Below are 17,057 nucleotides of genomic sequence, written 5' to 3' on the forward strand. Positions count from 1 at the left end.
CTGTGGGGAGGTGGGGGTGGAGTGACTTGATGGAAAAGAGCAGTGGATTTAACCAAGATCCTGGGCATGATATTCCTGCAATGGTTCCTAGGGAAAAAAAGAGAGCAAGATTGATTGATTGCTGGGCTTGCACAAATCATGGAGAACAAAGTGAACCTCAAAGCAGGCTTAACTCTTTCCACTCCAGGCAAACAAAGGCCTAAAGAGCTGTTCATTCAGCACTGTTTTCTCCTTCCACACACTTTCCTCTCCTATCTGCGAAGATGCCCCAAATAGGTGCCAAATGGTGTAGAATTTAAGCTACATTGCTGCAGTGACATACGGTCCACAACGTCAAAACCTTTTGGGGCTGTTCTGATCACAAAAAAACCCCAGCCATGCTGTCATTGCTGGGAGTGACCGTGAAAACCATAAGGTAGCCGAGACCCATTTCACTAAGTTTAGTAAGCAGGTAGTGTGCGATAACCAACTTTGAGGGAAACTGACTTAGCCCTTCGGGGAAGTCGTTGCACACAATAGCTGCTTTATTGCTGCCTTTCACTTTTAAATTGATTATTCATTGATTGTATGCGCCAGGGATTGTGTGTAACATTGCATACCTCTCAAAACCTACATTTCAGTGTTAAAAAAAAAAAAAGTTGGGGACAGGAAGTAAGCCTGATTATTCCCCTTCCCTTGGGGAAAAAAAGATCATGTTCATTTAAAAAAAATAAGTGTGCAAAAGGTAGGAAAGCAATTAAGTGTTAGATTCTATAGGGTGATATAATGATACCTAAGATAGAGGAAAGTAAATATTTATTTTGAAAAGTTAATTACCGAGTTATTAAATATAAAACCTATGGTATATTAATTTTAATTTAATGGCTGAGGTTTTACGTACACAGGATGTCAGGAAACTCCAAGTTCTGCTTCCTTTGGTAACCATACTGCAGTCCCCTTGCAATTAGATAATATTTTGTATTACTATGAGTGATGATGACTTTAGTGTTTTAGAGCTAGCTGCCTAGCTGTTGTAAATCATCCCTGCTACATTGTCTTCAAGGGACCTATGCCAATTTACACAAGGTGAGGGTCTGGCCCTTAATGTGGCATGTGTGCCAAATTTTTGAACATAGGTGTCTAAATCATGCCTGCAAAATATTCACAGGCAAACACACAAGTATTTGTATGCACAAAGACGTGTGCACATAATTGCACATGCAGATACATGCTTGTGGGCAGTTGAGTCTGCTTTCATTTTTGAAGCAAAAATGCATATTCATACAGGCATTTTTTATGGATGCAATTTAGGTGACTGTTCGAAAATATGGCCCTCTACGCAATGTGTCCATGTCACACGTGTTTTGGAAAGTGTAATATTGAATTTCCTGACTTCAGTGCACGTAAAAGCTTCATCATAATGTTCCTTTGGGATTTTTTTTTTGCGCTTGAATCCCTGATTAAAATAACAAACAAAGATCAGAGCTGTCCCTGAGGGCATGGCATATTCAGTGACTTGCTCTTATAGTTTTCAGAGGCCCTTTGCTCTGTGATACTTGTAGATCACCTTTTGTGGGGAGGGAGGCTGATCTACTATTTAAAAAGAAGGAAAGTCCAGAAGTGATCCTCAAAATCAGGAAGATTCTTTGATATCCTGGGATGATCTGACAGGTGGGCCTATCACTGTCACTTGAATTGAAACTGGATATGCTGCTTGATTTGAACATATCCATACATGGCCACCATATTATTTAGCCTGACCAAGTAACTCCATGCCCTTCAAATTGTATCCCCATATGGTTAGATGATTTCCCTGTTTCTACCTTCCCTGACAAACTGCTGAGGTCAGCTATTTTAGTTCAGTAGCTTGCTCCAATGAATTTGAGTTCTATACCAACCTACCCATCCAGTCAGCACCGCAGTGCAGAGAAATAATCCAATTTTACTTGATTATTAATAATTACTCTCTTCTGCAATTTTTTTAGTTGATTGATTAGAATAAACACTGATCCAAAGGGACTCCCTCCCCTTCACTTCCATCCACCCTGATCTTTGGAGGTACAGAGACCGCACAAGCAGCAGGAGCGGAAAGTGGGTTACAGGGATATTTAATATTTGGGAGAGACAGATGAAGGGTTCTTTCAGTCCTTTGTAGCCTGAAACTCTATCCAGCAGTTCTGGAGCGTCAGAGGAACTTTAAAGCATTTGCAGATTTGCCAGAAACCTAAACATCTCAGCTAAATTACACACACAAAAATAGAAAAAATAACACTGATAGGACTAGCTGTTTGTGCTGGGCAGGAGCAGCCACTGGAAATGGCCCACCTTGATTATCACTACAAAAGGTCCCACTCCCTCCCCCCCCCCCCTCGCTCTCCTGCAGGTATTAGCTCACCTTAAGTGATCACTCTCGTTACAGTGTGTATGGTAACACCCATTGTTTCATGTTCTCTATGTATATAAATCTCCCCACTGTATTTTCCACTGCATGCATCCGATGAAGTGAGGTGTAGCTCACGAAAGCTTATGCTCAAATAAATTGGTTAGTCTCTAAGGTGCCACAATACTCCTTTTCTTTTTGCGGATACAGACTAACACGGCTGCTACTCTGACACCCAGGATTGCATCTCAATCATCACAGCTCCCTTGCTGACCCATTCTGTACTGTATCAAAGGCAGTACCTTCATACAAGTTCCCTGTATGTGCCTAGGGATGAGCAATGATGCACTTGGTATCTCAGCAGTCTACAACAGGTGATTTGCTAGGTAGCTGGTGTGATCTGCAGTTTTTCTGTTGAATAGCAGTTGTCACTGCATACTGGGATGCTCTCTTGTCAAGTGGCTGGTGCTCTGTTCTGGTTAATTCTTGTCGTCTGAGCTTGGGGACTCACTTGAGTTCCTTCTGTTGTGAGGATATTGCTGTTTTTGGAAGGAGAAAGTTGTTTGGACTTGGACTGAATTTTCTGCATCTGTGAAGGCACACCACTTGTCAAAGGCACCTGGAGCTTGGGATTGGTGGCTGTTGTTTGCTTGTTATGAACTCAAGTAAATAAAGGAGTCATTCATAGAGGGACACTTTTAGGGTAGCTGTTGCTGCTGAAGATTTCTTCTAGAGTGATCTGCGCAGGGTGGGTGAACTTGCTGACAGCTAGTGGTGAAATGGTCTCCCTGGGGTCATTGTACTACTGGATGTCACCAGAGGACTGGGACGTGTTAATTGACTCATTACTTCCAGTAATACTCAAAGGAGTTATACTGCAGTTGCCACCAGTTGGGTATCTAGCACCCTCAGCAATACATGCAGCGTGACTGACACTACAGTTTGTTAGCAATGTTTATTAGCATTACTAGTGACTTCTGACAAATTTGTATCATTGTGGCAGGTCTGCTCACGCCCTTTCCTTCCTTGGAACAGCCTTGCCTTTGATCTAAGTACCTATTTCAAGAAGAGCTGGTTCAGCTCAGGCATGGTAGGCAGACGGACCTCCAGCAGGAACCTCAGAAATCTGACCCTCCAAACTAAAGGCAATGGATGGCACTACTTTTTACCATATCCATCCGAGTACATGCGTCCTGTATTCTCAGGTCCAACTCCCACTGGAGTCAGTGGGATTCTCACCATTTAACTTTAATGGGAGCTGGTTCAGGACCTAAATGCAGATGTGGGTATTTCTCTTACCTAATTTCTGATGGTCTTCCAGTGGAGCTATAAACGATTTGGGTAGGATTTAGGTGGTAGATAGTATATTGCTTAACAACCATTCTTCCTCAACAGATTGTAAAATTCACTATTGTTCAATGGCTCACACAGCTTCTGTAGCTCCTATCACAAGTGGATGAGGAAGAAGTTTCATTCAAGCTCATTTCAAAGGGGATAAAATGTTCAGGTCACTTTTGCAAGTCAATATGCAGTCAGGATTTCTGAACCTCTTACCAGATACTAGCACCAAGTTCATCTTGTAGCAGGAGAATCGGTGTAAAGCTTAAATGGCACCATATGGAAAAACAGACTAGGATTTCTCCATGAGCACTCAGGTTTCAAAACAGGGTGTTTGGTTTTAGCTGTGTGAAGCCTACGACATGTGGCTAATTCCCCTACCCTTACAAAGCTCTGCATAATAGAGGGTGACCATTTCACATGAATTAAGGGCAGAGCATCCACTGTACTTGTGAATTGTCAGGGTTTCTCTTTTAGCATTAGAACTTTTAAAGTTATTTCAATGTAATTTGTAAGCCTCCCTCTTTCTTCACCATTGATCTCCCTATTTATATAGATAAGTGTTGAAATAGAAGCCCTTTCCATACACAATACATATGTAAAGGGGGACATGAAATGCTGCATCTTTTGTACTGCAGATAAGACAGAACAAGGCAGGATTCAGATACAGAATGTGTCACAGGTAGATGGAGTTGGGACTGGAGCTGTTCAAATAACAGATTTTTCAGTTCACTGGCAGTCCCAAAATATTGGGGGGAGGGATAATTTCAAGTTGACCTGAAAACTACTTCAGGTTAAGCTAAAAGTTTTGTTTGATCCAAAATGAATATTTTCATTTAAATTCTGAGCAATTATTTAAAAATATAATTGAAGGAAATTCCAAAATGGAAAGTCTTTTTGACCCAAAAAATCAAAACATTTGGTTAGAACACGTCAAAACAAAACATTTTGATTTCTTTGGAATTTTTTTTTCCCTTCTAGACTAACAGTTTGGCAAAACTGACACAAAGCCATGAACCAACTCAGCTCGGAGGAAGAATTTAATTAAAAAAAATGTTAATGATTATTGGAAATTGTTTAAGAACACTTTACTAGATGCCCCCAAAGCCACAATCAAGGAAGAAGGCTGTATTGTCAGGAAGAAAGCTAATGTTGTACCAATATTTAAAAAGGGTAAACAGAATGACCCAGGTAATTCTAGGTCTGTAAGTCTGATATCGATCCCAGATAAAATAATGGAGTACCCGATATGGGACTAGATTAATAAAGAATTAAAGGAGGGTAATATAATTAATGCCAATCAACATGGGTTTATGGAAAATAGAGCCTGTCAAACTAACTTGATATCTTTTTTTGATGAGATTACAAGTTTGGGTGGTAAAGGTAATAATGTTGATGTAATAGACTTCTATAAGGCTCTTGACTTGGTACAGCATGGCATTTTGATTTTAAAAAAATAACTAGAATGATATAAAGTTAACCTGGCACACATGAAATAGATTAAAAGATGGCTAACTGATAGGTTTCAAAACATGACTGTAAATGAAAAACCATTCAGTGGATGTGTTTCTAGTGCAGGGGTGGACAAACTACGGCCCATGGGCTGTATCCGGACTGCCAGCCGTTTTAAACCGACCTTTAAGCTCCCACTGGGGAGCGGGATCTGGGGCTTGCCCTGCTCTGGCACTCCAGCTAGGGAGCAGGGTCCGGCACCGTTCCGCGCGGCTCCTGGAAGCAGCAGCATGTCCCCACTCTGGCTCCTACGCATGGGGCAGTCAGGGGGTTCCGCTCCACACACTGCCCCACCCCAAGTGCTGCCCCTGCAGCTCCCACTGGCTGGGAACCGCAGCCAATGGGAGCTGCAGGGGCGGCGCCTGCGGATGGGGCAGTGCGCAACAGAGCGACTTGGCCATGTCTCTGCGTAGGAGCCAGAGGGCGGACATGCCACTGCTTCTGGGAGCTGCTTGAGGTAAGAGCCACCCAGAGCCTGCACCCATGAGACACCCCCCGCCCCCCCCCGCATGCAGCTGCCCCAGCCCTGATCCCCCTCCCACCCTCCGAACCTCTCGGTCCCAGCCTGGAGCACCCTCCTGCACCCCAAACCCCTCATCCTCCGCCCCACCCCAGACCCTGCACCCTAAGCCAGAGCCTTCACCTCCCCTGCTCCAACCCCCTGCTCCAGCCCTGATCGCCCTCCCGCCGTCCAAACCCTCTGTCCCAGCCCAGAGCACTCTCCTATACCCCAAACTCCTCATCCCCAGCCCCACCCAGAGCCCGCAGCCCCAGCCAGAGCCCTCACCCCCCACACACACCCCACTTCCCCCTGCCCCAGCCCAGAGCCTCCTCCTGCACCCTGAACTCCTCATTTCTGGCCCCACCCCGGAGCCCGCAGCCCCAGCCAGAGCCCTCACCCCTCCCTCACCCCCAACCCCAATTTCGTGATCATTCATGACCCACCATACAATTTCTATACCCAGATGTGGCCTTTGGGCCAAAAAGTTTGCCCACCCCTGTTCTAGTGGGAGCCCACAGGGATAGGTTCTTGGCCCTATGCTATTTAACATTTTTACCAATGACCTCAAAGAGAACATAAAATCACTTCTGATGCAGTTTGCAGATGACCTAAAAATTGGGGGAGTGATAAATAATAAAAAGGACAGGTTATTGGGCACAAGCAAACAATATGCATTTTAATATATCTAAATGGAAATTGTATACATCTAGCAATAAAGAATGTTGGCCTTACTTACAGGATTGGGCACTCTGTCCTGGGAAGCAACTCTGAAAAAGATTTCGGTATTGTGATGGATAATCAGCTGAATGTGAGCTCCCAGTGTGAAGCTGTGGCTAAAAGGGCTAATGCAATTCTTGGATGCATAAAGAGGGGAATCTTGAGGAGCAGATGTTGTTTTCCCTCTTTATTTGGCACTGGTGTGACCGCTGCTGGAATATTGGGTCCACTTCTGGGGTCTGCAGTTCAAGAAGGATGTAAATAAATTGGAAAGGGTTCAGAGAAGAGCCACAAAAATGATTAAAGGATTAGAAAACGTACCTTATAGTGATAGACTCAAAGAGCTCAATCTATTTAGCTTAAGAAAGGGAAGGTTAGGAGATGACTTGATTACAGGCTAGGAGTACTTACATGAGGTACAAATATTTAATAATGGGATGTTCAGTCTACCAGAGAAGGATATAACATCATCCAATGGCTGAAAGTTAAAGCTAAACAAATTCAGACTGGAAATAAGGTGTAAGTTTTTAAGGGAGAGTAAGTAACAACTGGACGAATTTACCAAGAGTCATGGTGGATTCTCCATTACTTCCAGTTTTGAAATCAAGACTGGGTGTTCTTCTTGAAGACCTGCTCTAGGAATTACTTTGGGGAAGTTCTATGGCCCGTGTTATATAGGAAGTCAAACTAGATGATTACAATGGTCCGTTCTGGCCTTGGAATCTATGAATCTATAAAAGTCAGTAAATGTTTGTTTCACCAAATCTGCATTTTTTCACCAAAAAATGTTTGTCTGAGAAGTTTTGCCCAGCTCTAGTTGGGATGTAACAGAAGAATGGGTTGTATGGAGATGGGGGTCAGGAGATGGCTGGAATCTGAAATGGGACCCGGGGAGATAGAGGTAGAATGAAGTTCTTGAGTGAGTTTAGGGTGTAGTGAGATAGTGGTGCAGGCAAGTAGAAGGAAAACCGAGTCGGTCTGAATGATGCTAATACTCATTGTAAGATGTTTACAAAGTATATGTAAGGCTTCTGTTTGTCAAAGTTTATTAATTTCATTTTTCAGGGTTTATTTTTAGCAATTTTAGAGTTTATATAGGTGTTTAAAAACTGGGGTTTTTTGGGGCTTTCTCTTTGTATATTCTGTAATGAGTAATCTCTTTGTAATGTCTTTAGTGCATTTTAACATAGTATATTTCAAAAAGTACTGTGTTAACTAAAGGTTCCCAAGTGCATTTTCCCCAGCAGGGTCTACATGGACCGATAAATGCTCAAAGTGTTAGTGTACTTTCAAAATCACAGCCCTGTTGTCCACATTACTGCTCCGCATAGACAAGCCCTTGGATACAAGTAACCATTTCCAGATTTCATTGTTTTTTGTGTCAGGGTGTTTTATGTTTTTATTGGTTATAACCTAAAATAAGAAGTCCTAAGTATATGTTGTATTCCCATCTAGTGGCTAGTCCACATAGAAGAAACCTGCTTACTACTACTGCCGGCTAGTGGAGTTACTCCTTTAGTTGAAATGGTAGAGGTCTGTGCTTTGGCGCTGAAGGAATGGGTTCAAACCCTACTGACAGCTTGTCGTAGAGGTCATTATGTGAGCACTTAAGATAAAATCTAGCCATCATGTTTAATTAACTCATTCTCATAAAATCTATATGCTTCATATTTCCAAGCACTGTATAAACTTTAACGGATTAACCCTCACAATGCTCCTGGGAGGTGGGTCAGTCAATTTGGGAAACTGAGGAACAAGGTGTTGAAATGACTTGCCCAAGTCTACAGAGGAGGGTGTCAGAGTTGGAATAAGAACTTAGAATTGATTCCGTGCTCAGTGCCCTATATCATGTTGCCCCACTGTGATGATGAACAAGAGAGAGGGAACTGAGTTATATAATGGGTCTCAAGGGCATGCATGGGGCTAGGGAATACAGTGCTCACTGGAAAAATAAAAGGTTAGGGTGCAGAATAAGTCACACAGAGAGTATTTGCAATAGAATGATGAGTCAGTAGAGGACACTCAGAGGGAGTAAGACGTACTAGGGTATATGGCTCTGGGGAGACAGGGCTTAAGAGTTTAGAAGAGGTTGGAAGGAGATAGGGCTGGGATAAAGCTTAGTCTCAAGAAGTCAGGGCTGGGCTATAGATCAGGTCAAAGATAGCTGGAGGTTGGCTAGACACTGTAGATGAGGTCAGAGGGTGTGGAGTTATAGATTCTGTCTTTACACATCACACTGATCTCATTCCAGTGTATTATACTGAGAGTTTCATTTATGTAATGTGGATGTTTTATATGGACTTGTTTATTTTTAATCCCTAGGTGGCCAGCAGTTTCCCACTTTGTCAGACACACAGACACTCAATGTGGCTGGACTGGGAGGCAGAGTTCAGGTCTGGATAAAGATTTTGCAAACTGGCCCTTAAAAATTCATAACCTCCACAAAAATGGCAAGTTCAAATGTTCTGGACTGAGTCAGAAGCAGAATATCTGGGGCCTGATTCTCCATTGTCTGGCACCTTGTGTTGCCATTTATGCAAAGTGAGTGTAAAATGCTACCAAATCATAATGGCGGTATTATACACCCATGCTGAATGGATGTAAATGACTACACAAGGAGCAAGGTGAGGATATCAACCTTGTTGTGATTTTGACTCTCCATAGCCAAATGTAGAATCCTGACTGAAGAGATGAGGTTACATGTTTTATAATGCACTTGTCTCTCTCTCTCTCTCTCTCTCTGTGTGAAAAGTTGCAGTCTGTCAGCCAGTTGGGGCATGTCGGGGATGTTCTTGTGGCAGAGGAAAGCTCCTATTGCAGTGAGCATGTTTATTACTTAACCCCACAGCGAGAGCTCGTTCTGTGCACTAACAAAGTGATCTTCTGTCCCTCCATTTGAGAATACATCTGTGTGGCATTGGAGGATATATTATCTAGTTGATCCCAGAAGAAAGGCTCTTTCAACATCAGTGGGATGACAAGGCAGTGGACAGAAGCTTTCTGTGGCAGACCCACCTTATCAGCTTTATCTGCAGAAGGAGCTAAGTTTTTTGAAAACAAGAGGTAGCCAGGCAATCAGAAAGTCATTGCCTTCCAGAGAAGGTTGTTGTTGACAGAAGCAGGCTTCTGTGTGGTAGTTTAGGGCTGATCTATATGTGTGCACCTCCCTTTGTGTGTTTTTACAAATAGTCTGTGTTAGTTTGGGATTGGTATTTTTAGTTGGCTTTATGTTTTCTTTGCATTTGATTTTTTTTTTTTTAAAGAAGGGACAGTATAAAAGAAGGTACTTGTGAGGCTGGATACTGACACCTGCCACTTGACAGGGTATGAAACTTTTGGAATTCTGACCCGTGTCATGTGATTTAGGCCAGGAACTATAGAACAGTCTCTTACCAGCACTTTTGTGTGTCATGTTGTTACTACGCCACCTCCAGAACTCGCCATGTTTCCTCATCTCTTCAAGGCTGTAGTCAGGAGTTAAACGGATTCTCTTTCCCCAAACTTGAGTGCAATGCCTTGTGTGCATCCTGTGTGTTGCTAAACCCCAAAATAGCCAGGAGAAAAATAAAATCTTGGAAGCCACCCCATCTGCCACTGATTGGTTTTCAGTTCACACTGCTGGCCCGTAATCACAGATTGATCTCCAGTTCTCATATTTCTGAATTCTCGCATGTCTCCAACCTAGTGAGCTCAGTCCCATCTGGAAGATGGACCATCAGAACCAGCCATTTGCAGGCTAGAGCTGACTTACTCCCTGGAGAACTCCAGCTGGCAAATGCCTGGCAAACTCCTGATGTCAATGTGTTCATGCTCCTGCTTATTCCTGCACCGTCTCCAGCCCCCACACACTTCCCTTTCTGCACATCTTTTCCCCTTCATCGCAAGACTGTCTGTCCATCACCCTTTCTTTCTACGCACCTAATGGAGGGTGGTAATCCCGTTAGGTGCTTGCAGCAGGCGCTGCCGAGTTTGCTCGCAGCGCCTGTGCCAGGTCGAGTGTCATTGCCAGCAGCGCTCTTGGCGGGATGAAGGTTGCATTAGTGAACAGTAATTGAAATGCAAAATAACATTTTGATCGAGCGAGCAGGCTGTTTATTTATCAGATCAATAGCCAAAATGCCCCATCTGGAGAAGTCAGCGTGATAATAAGTGATAGCATTCCAAGGGCAAACGGAATGCATGCACTAGGGAGGACCCGCCATCAGGGTGGGCTAGGGTGTCTCTGAAACATGCTCTCCTATGACTCCCCTTCACCCTTCCCTGCAGAGGGCAGCCCCTTTCCTACCAGCAGCCACTAAGAGCTGCGCCCTCTTTTCTGTCTCTCAGGAAAGAGAATGACCATCTCTAAAATATCAGATTCAGTGTAGTGCAGATATATGGAAAATCATGTGAGACATTCTCCCTTTCATGTCCCGGTAGACACAGGGCTCTGACGCAGGGTGCTGCTCACAGATATTGTGGCGCTGGTAGGCAATGATTTTCTTCTTTACTTAGTATGTTTTTGTCTGTTGTAAAGCTCTGTGTACAATTATGCTGCTATATAAATATTAAATCATAGTTTGGCAATGCAAGGGACCCATCACCATGGTATTTAGACACATGTAGAGAGGGCGAGCAGTGTGTGTGTAGCATAAATTTATATTATACATGCATGGTATATATTTACCACGTATACACATATGCGCACACACACGTAACATCACATACACCTCTTCCTCAGCATATCTGTATAATGTGGCCTGGATACTATGGTGGTGGATTCATTACAAATTCCTAATTGATTTAATATTTATACCACTTCAGTACGTTATATTTAGATATACATGCATAAGTATAGAAACTGATTTGTTACAGATTAATTTCTATCTGTTTCATTCTCTTTCATTTATGTGGCTGATCCAAAGTCAGGTCAGTTGTTATTTGCTTAACGGAGCTGCCAAATGTTAGGAAAATCTGGCCAAATCTCCATTATCTTTCTGTGCGCCTCCTGGCCTGAAGTCCCAGCTGAAAACCACCTTCTTCCATATACACTCAATGAAGACCATCTGACCCACAATGCTCACCTTAGGCAGATACACAGTGGAAGTCTGTCTCTGCCATATAAGCAGATGCAAATCTCCTCCTCCCTGGGTTTTCCATCTGTGTTATTCTGTCTCTCTGGCTTCTGTTTGTCTGTTAGTAGAAATATTGAAAAAGGAGAGCAGGAAGTGAAACTGACATTGAAGTAGTTGTGAGTTTGATGCGTTTCCCTTTCCTCCCTGAGGAATAACACAAGGCAGAGTGACAAATTCCAGTGATGGGAGAGAGGATTCCAGCTTCTCAATTTAAATCATTGCTTTGATATTTTTGAATTTGATTATTTTTATTTTCCATCCAGTGATGTCATCTGCTTTGGGAAGGCACAGGGAGAAATTTCATGTTTAGTTTGGGTTTTTTTGTGTGTGTTGGTGCTCAGAGACGTGAAAGGCACCTAGAACTGGCTAAAAATTAAGGCATGATGTGGGCATTTGCTGTGCATTTTTCCTTCACACAGCTATCCCAAAGCACTTGAGACCTGACTTCAGAACCCTTTTCTGTTTCAGTTCTGGGTGCGCTGATGAGCCTCAGTCATGATCTGCAGATCCATTACAGTCTTGAACTCCATATTCTGTATATATATGGATACAGACATGTATAGATGTAAAACCATTAAGAACATAAGAACGGCCATACTGGGTCCATCTAGCCCAGTATCCTGTCTTCCAATAGTGGCTAGTGCCAGGTGCCCCAGAGGGAATGAATAGAACAGGTAATCATCAAGTGATTCATCCCCTGTCGCCCATTCCCAGCTTCTGGCAAACAGAGGCTAGGAACACCATCCCTGCCTATCCTGGCTAATAGCCATTGATGGACCTATCCTCCAGGAATTTATCTAGTTCTTTTTTGAACCATGTTATAGTTACATAGATTAGATATAACACAAGTATAATTTGTAAAGGTCTGCAGAATCCTCTGAGAGGAAAGGTTCTCTATACATGTAATAAATTATCACTATAATAAAAGGACCTGCTCATTGTGAGGGTGAACTTTCAGTAACCTCAGTGGACTATTACTGGTTTTGAACTTTGTCAATAACTAGGCATTCTCAGTACCAGATTATATTGCATAAAAAATGAAAAAGGTAAAATGCTCCTGCAGTTGTCTTTGTGATGCTTTCTAATCATCTATATTGGGCAGCTGGAATTAAAGGTATGTCTGTTTTGTAGTCAGAAGATATTTCTACTCTTTTTGAATTTCTGTTCTTTTAGTCCTAGGATAATTGATATTTTAGGGGCCTGGAATATTGAAAGTTTAGTACATTCTTTCTGACTGTTTCCGTAGAGACTGTGTTTTTCATTGTTATTGGCCACTTCACACTCTGTAACAAGGTGACTGTCCCATATCACAGTTCTAGTGACATCTCTCTGATTCCTCTGTCGAACAGTTGGAAGCACTTGCAGTATTTATGAGTGTACAGAGGAGAGAATGAATGCATGCGCCATAAAATTCCAGATTATGGAATTATCGAATAGAACAACAGTTATCATGACCTATGGCTCCTTCTCATCTCTTCGATCAGTCAGGCAAGAGTGCATCGCATGGTGTGGCTGAATTCGGACTGGGCTTGAGTGCGATGGAAACTTCTTTGTCAGTACGAGGGAGGAGTGAATAGACAGACCGTCTGGAAGGTGGATGGATGAGGTGGATTTAAAATGAAATTTAAAATTTCAAAACCCAGACTGAAAAGGACTACTTGTGGCACCTTAGAGACTAACAAATTTATTTGAGCATAAGCTTTCGTGAGCTACAGCTCACTTCATCGGATGCATTCAGTGGAAAATACAGTGGGGAGATTTATATACATAGAGAACATGAAACAATGGGTGTTACCATACACACTGTAACGAGAGTGATCACTTAAGGTGAGCTATTACCATCAGGAGAGCGGGAGAGGGGGGAGGGGGGGAACACCTTTTGTAGTGATAATCAAGGTGGGCCATTTCCAGCAGTTTACAAGAACGTCTGAGGAACAGTGGTGGTGGGGAGGGGGAATAAACATGGGGAAATAGTTTTACTTTGTGTAATGACCCATCCACTCCCAGTCTCTATTCAAGCCTAAGTTAATTGTATCCAGTTTGCAAATTAATTCCAATTCAGCAGTCTCTCCTTGGAGTCTGTTTTTGAAGTTTTTTTTGTTGAAGAATTGCCACTTTTAGGTCTGTAATCGAGTGACCAAAGAGATTGAAGTGTTCTCCAACTGGTTTTTGAATTTTATAATTCTTGACGTCTGATTTGTGTCCATTTATTCTTTTACGTAGAGGCTGTCCAGTTTGACCAAGGTACATGGCAGAGGGGCATTGCTGGCACATGATGGCATATATCACATTGGTAGATGTGCAGGTGAAGGAGCCTCTGATAGTGTGGCTGATGTGATTAGGCCCTATGATGGTGTCCCCTGAATAGATATGTGGACACAGTTGGCAACGGGCTTTGTTGCAAGGATAGGTTCCTGGGTTAGTGGTTCTGTTATGTGTTGTGTGGTTGCTGGTGAGTATTTGCTTCAGGTTGGGGGGCTGTCTGTAAGCAAGGACTGGCCTGTCTCCCAGGATCTGTGAGAGTGATGGGTCGTCCTTCAGGATAGGTTGTAGATCCTTGATGATGCGTTGGAGAGGTTTTAGTTGGGGGCTGAAGGTGATGGCTAGTGGCGTTCTGTTATTTTCTTTGTTGGGCCTGTCCCATAGTAGGTGACTTCTGGGTATTCTTCTGGCTCTGTCAATCTGTTTCTTCACTTCAGCAGGTGGGTATTGTAGTTGTAAGAATGCTTGATAGAGATCTTGTAGGTGTTTGTCTCTGTCTGAGAGGTTGGAGCAAATGCGGTTGTATCATAGAGCTTGGCTGTAGACAATGGATCGTGTGGTGTGGTCTGGATGAAATCTGGAGGCATGTAGGTAGGAATAGTGGTCAGTAGGTTTCCGGTATAGGATGGTGTTAATGTGACCATCGCTTATTAGCACCATAGTGTCCAGGAAGTGGATCTCTTGTGTGGACTGGTCCAGGCTGAGGTTGATGGTGGGATGGAAATTGTTGAAATTGTTGAGAGCTGGCTGTATTTCAAGGAATCCCTGTTGAGGTTACAGGGACAAACCATCCCGATGAGTCGAAAGAATAGTAAATATGGCAGGCGACCAGCTTGGCTTAATGGTGAAATCTTAGCGGATCTTAAACATAAAAAAGAAGCTTACAAGAAGTGGAAGGTTGGACATATGACCAGGGAAGAGTATAAAAATATTGCTAGGGCATGTAGGAATGTTATCAGGAGGGCCAAATCGCACCTGGAGCTGCAGCTAGCCAGAGATGTCAAGAGTAACAAGAAGGGTTTCTTCAGGTATGTTGGCAACAAGAAGAAAGCCAAGGAATGTGTGGGCCCCTTACTGAATGAGGGAGGCAACCTAGTGACAGAGGATGTGGAAAAAGCTAATGTACTCAATGCTTTTTTTGCCTCTGTTTTCACTAACAAGGTCAGCTCCCAGACTGCTACGCTGGGCATCACAAAATGGGGAAGAGATGGCCAGCCCTCTGTGGAGATAGAGGTGGTTAGGGACTTTTTAGAAAAGCTGGACGTGCACAAGTCCATGGGGCCGGACGAGTTGCATCCGAGAGTGCTGAAGGAACTGGCGGCTGTGATTGCAGAGCCATTGGCCATTATCTTTGAAAACTCGTGGCGAACCGGGGAAATCCCGGATGACTGGAAAAAGGCTAATGTAGTGCCAATCTTTAAAAAAGGGAAGAAGGAGGATCCTGGGAACTACAGGCCAGTCAGCCTCACTTCAGTCCCTGGAAAAATCATGGAGCAGGTCCTCAAAGAATCAATCCTGAAGCACTTGCATGAGAGGAAAGTGATCAGGAACAGCCAGCATGGATTCACCAAGGGAAGGTCATGCCTGACTAATCTAATCGCCTTCTATGATGAGATTACTGGTTCTGTGGATGAAGGGAAAGCAGTGGATGTATTGTTTCTTGACTTTAGCAAAGCTTTTGACACGGTCTCCCACAGTATTCTTGTCAGCAAGTTAAGGAAGTATGGGCTGGATGAATGCACTACAAGGTGGGTAGAAAGCTGGCTAGATTGTCGGGCTCAACGGGTAGTGATCAATGGCTCCATGTCTAGTTGGCAGCCGGTATCAAGTGGAGTGCCCCAAGGGTCGGTCCTGGGGCCGGTTTTGTTCAATATCTTCATAAATGATCTGGAGGATGGTGTGGATTGCACTCTCAGCAAATTTGCGGATGATACTAAACTGGGAGGAGTGGTAGATACGCTGGAGGGGAGGGATAGGATACAGAAGGACCTAGACAAATTGGAGGATTGGGCCAAAAGAAATCTGATGAGGTTCAATAAGGATAAGTGCAGGGTCCTGCACTTAGGACGGAAGAACCCAATGCACAGCTACAGACTAGGGACCGAATGGCTAGGCAGCAGTTCTGCGGAAAAGGACCTAGGGGTGACAGTGGACGAGAAGCTGGATATGAGTCAGCAGTGTGCCCTTGTTGCCAAGAAGGCCAATGGCATTTTGGGATGTATAAGTAGGGGCATAGCGAGCAGATCGAGGGACGTGATCGTTCCCCTCTATTCGACATTGGTGAGGCCTCATCTGGAGTACTGTGTCCAGTTTTGGGCCCCACACTTCAAGAAGGATGTGGATAAATTGGAGAGAGTCCAGCGAAGGGCAACAAAAATGATTAGGGGTCTGGAACACATGAGTTATGAGGAGAGGCTGAGGGAGCTGGGATTGTTTAGCCTGCAGAAGAGAAGAATGAGGGGGGATTTGATAGCTGTTTTCAACTACCTGAAAGGGGGTTCCAAAGAGGATGGCTCTAGACTGTTCTCAATGGTATCAGATGACAGAACGAGGAGTAATGGTCTCAAGCTGCAGTGGGGGAGGTTTAGATTGGATATTAGGAAAAACTTTTTCACTATGAGGGTGGTGAATCACTGGAATGCGTTACCTAGGGAGGTGGTAGAATCTCCTTCCTTAGAGGTTTTTAAGGTCAGGCTTGACAAAGCCCTGGCTGGGATGATTTAACTGGGAATTGGTCCTGCTTTGAGCAGGGGGTTGGACTAGGTGACCTTCTGGGGTCCCTTCCAACCCTTATATTCTATGATTCTATGATTCTATGAAATCATGGTGGAAATCCTCAAGGGCTTCTTTTCCATGGTCCAGATGATGACGATGTCATCCATGTAGCGCAAGTAGAGTAGGGGCATTAGGGGGCGAGAGCTGAGGAAGCGTTGTTCTAAGTCAGCCATAAAAATGTTGGCATACTGTGGGACCATGCGGGTACCCATAGCAGTGCCGCTGATTTGAAGGTATACATTGTCCCCAAATGTGAAATAGTTATGGGTAAGGACAAAGTCACAAAGTTCAGTCACCAGGTTAGCCGTGACATTATCGGGGATAGTGTTCTTGACGGCTTGCAGTGCATCTTTGTGTGGAATGTTGGTGTAGAGGGCTTCTACATCCATCGTGGCCAGGATGGTGTTTTCAGGAAGATCACCGACGGATTGCAGTTTCCTCAGGAAGTCAGTTGTGTCTCGAAGATAGCTGGGAGTAC

General features: G+C 43.7%; 1 protein-coding gene across 3 annotated transcripts in view; it reads left to right on the top strand.

The window, feature by feature from the left end:
• The window catches only part of ESRRB (estrogen related receptor beta), a 170,573-nt gene that overhangs the window by 81,467 nt on the left and 72,049 nt on the right, over positions 1 to 17,057 (top strand). The gene's annotated exons all lie outside the window — the stretch shown is intronic.

The sequence above is a fragment of the Caretta caretta genome, chromosome 6, assembly GCF_965140235.1.
Source record: "Caretta caretta isolate rCarCar2 chromosome 6, rCarCar1.hap1, whole genome shotgun sequence".
Lineage (NCBI taxonomy): Eukaryota > Metazoa > Chordata > Testudines > Cheloniidae > Caretta > Caretta caretta.